The sequence below is a fragment of the Taudactylus pleione genome, unplaced genomic scaffold (assembly GCF_031769625.1).
Source record: "Taudactylus pleione unplaced genomic scaffold, aTauple2 ptg001778l, whole genome shotgun sequence".
Taxonomy (NCBI): Eukaryota; Metazoa; Chordata; class Amphibia; order Anura; family Myobatrachidae; genus Taudactylus; species Taudactylus pleione.
Genome location: NW_028286175.1, coordinates 242,501 through 245,000, shown reverse-complemented (window position 1 = coordinate 245,000; position 2,500 = coordinate 242,501). Strand labels below are relative to the sequence as shown.

The window sequence follows — 2,500 nt, the reverse complement described above, 5'->3', positions numbered from 1 at the left end:
TTTAGACAGCCAAAACATTCTTTTCTATTACATTCTACATTTCATTTTTTCAACTTATCAATGAATTTACTTGAGTTAAGAAGTAAAAGAGGTCTAAAGTTAATGGTTTTGAGCACCTACAGCCAAACCACACTAGACATGCCCAATCTCGTCTGATCTTGGAAGCTATGCAGTGTTGGGCCTGGTTAGTACTTGGATGGGAGACCACCTGGGAATACTAGGTGCTGTAGGTAATTTTATACTGCCATAACATTCTTTTCTATTACATTTTACATTTCATTTTTCAACTTATCATTGAATTTACTTGAGTTAAGAAGTAAAAGAGGTCTAACGTTAATGTTTTTGAGCACCTACAGCCAAACCACACTGGACATGCCCAATCTCGTCTGATCTTGGAAGCTATGCAGTGTTGGGCCTGGTTAGTACTTGGATGGGAGACCACCTGGGAATACCAGGAGCTGTAGGTAATTTTATACTGCCATAACATTCTTTTCTATTAAATTTTACATTTAATTTTTCAACTTATCATTGAATTTACTTGAGTTAAGAAGTAAAAGAGGTCTAAAGTTAATGTTTTAGAGCACCTACAGCCAAACCACACTGGACATGCCCAATCTCGTCTGATCTTGGAAGCTATGCAGTGTTGGGCCTGGTTAGTACTTGGATGGGAGACCACCTGGGAATACCAGGTGCTGTAGGTAATTTTATACTGCCATAACATTCTTTTCTATTACATTTTACATTTAATTTTTTCAACTTATCAATGAATTTACTTGAGTTAAGAAGTAATAGAGGTCTAAAGTTAATGTTTTTGAGCACCTACAGCCAAACCACAGTGGACATGCCCAATCTTGTCTGATCTTGGAAGCTATGCAGTGTTCGGCCTGGTTAGTACTTGGATGGGAGACCACCTGGGAATACAAGGAGCTGTAGGTAATTTTATACTGCCATAACATTCTTTTCTATTACATTTTACATTTAATTTTTCAACTTATCATTGAATTTACTTGAGTTAAGAAGTAAAAGAGGTCTAAAGTTAATGTTTTTGAGCACCTACAGCCAAACCACACTGGACATGCCCAATTTTGTCTGTTCTTGGAAGCTATGCAGTGTTGGGCCTGGTTAGTACTTGGATGGGAGACCACCTGAGAATACCAGGTGCTGTAGGTAATTTTATACTGCCATAACATTCTTTTCTATTACATTTTACATTTAATTTTTTCAACTTATCAATGAATTTCCTTGAGTTAAGAAGTAATAGAGGTCTAAAGTTAATACTTTTGAGCACCTACAGCCAATCCACACTGGACATGCCCAATCTCGTCTTATCTTGGTAGCTATGCAGTGTTGGGCCTCTTCAGTACTTGGATGGGAGACCACCTGGGAAAACCAGGTGCAGTAGGTAATTTTATACTCCCATAACATTCTTTTCTCTTACATTTTACATTTAATTTTTTCAACTTATCAATTAATTTACTTGAGTTAAGAAGTAATACAGGTCTAAAGTTAATGTTTTTTAGCACCTACAGCCAAACCACACTGGACATTCCCAATCTCGTCTGATCTTGGAAGCTATGCAGTGTTGGGACTGGTTAGTACTTGGATGGGTGACTACCTTGGAATCCCAGGTGCTGTAGGTAATTTTAAACTGCCATAACATTCTTTTCTATTACATTTTACATTTAATTTTTTCAACTTATCAATGAATTTACTTGTGTTAAGAAGTAAAAGCGGTCTAAATTTAATGCTTTTGAGCACCTACAGCCAAACCACAGTGGACATGCCCAATCTCGTCTGATCTTGGAAGCTATGCAGTGTTGGGCCTGGTAAGTACTTGGATGGGAGACCACCTGGGAATACCAGGAGCTGTAGGTAATTTTATACTGCCAGAACATTCTTTTCTATTACATTTTACATTTAATTTTTTCAACTTAACAATGAATTTACTTGAGTTAAGAAGTAATAGAGGTCTAAATTTAATGCTTTTGAGCACCTACAGCCAAACCACACAGGACATGCCCAATCTCGTCTGATCTTGGAAGCTATGCAGTGATGGGCCTGGTTTGTACTTGGATGGGAGACCCCCTTGGAATACCAGGTGCTGTAGGTAATTTTAGACAGTCAAAACATTCTTTTCTATTACATTCTACATTTCATTTTTTCAACTTATCAATGAATTTACTTGAGTTAAGAAGTAAAAGAGGTCTAAAGTTAATGATTTTGAGCACCTACAGCCAAACCACACTAGACATGCCCAATCTCGTCTGATCTTGGAAGCTATGCAGTGTTGGGCCTGTTTAGTACTTGGATGGGAGACCACCTGGGAATACTAGGTGCTGTAGGTAATTTTATACTGCCATAACATTCTTTTCTATTACATTTTACATTTCATTTTTCAACTTATCATTGAATTTACTTGAGTTAAGAAGTAAAAGAGGTCTAAAGTTAATGTTTTTGAGCACCTACAGCCAAACCACACTGGACATGCCCAATCTTGTCT

At 37.3% G+C, this 2,500-nt stretch overlaps 1 non-coding gene and 9 pseudogenes across 1 annotated transcript; all 10 read left to right on the top strand.

Moving 5' to 3' along the window:
* The first annotated feature begins 114 nt into the window (after positions 1-114).
* Positions 115-233, top strand: LOC148437312 (5S ribosomal RNA; annotated as a pseudogene).
* Positions 234-348: 115 nt separating this feature from the next.
* Positions 349-467, top strand: LOC148437311 (5S ribosomal RNA; annotated as a pseudogene).
* A 115-nt stretch (positions 468-582) lies between these two features.
* LOC148437310 (5S ribosomal RNA) lies at positions 583-701 on the top strand. Its single transcript, XR_015876270.1, has one exon. It is a non-coding gene; the product is annotated as a 5S ribosomal RNA (ribosomal RNA).
* A 116-nt stretch (positions 702-817) lies between these two features.
* Positions 818-936, top strand: LOC148437309 (5S ribosomal RNA; annotated as a pseudogene).
* Positions 937-1,051: 115 nt separating this feature from the next.
* Positions 1,052-1,170, top strand: LOC148437308 (5S ribosomal RNA; annotated as a pseudogene).
* Positions 1,171-1,521: 351 nt separating this feature from the next.
* Positions 1,522-1,640, top strand: LOC148437307 (5S ribosomal RNA; annotated as a pseudogene).
* Positions 1,641-1,756: 116 nt separating this feature from the next.
* Positions 1,757-1,875, top strand: LOC148437306 (5S ribosomal RNA; annotated as a pseudogene).
* A 116-nt stretch (positions 1,876-1,991) lies between these two features.
* On the top strand, positions 1,992-2,110 carry LOC148437305 (5S ribosomal RNA; annotated as a pseudogene).
* A 116-nt stretch (positions 2,111-2,226) lies between these two features.
* On the top strand, positions 2,227-2,345 carry LOC148437304 (5S ribosomal RNA; annotated as a pseudogene).
* Positions 2,346-2,460: 115 nt separating this feature from the next.
* The window catches only part of LOC148437303 (5S ribosomal RNA), a 119-nt pseudogene continuing 79 nt past the window's right edge, over positions 2,461-2,500 (top strand).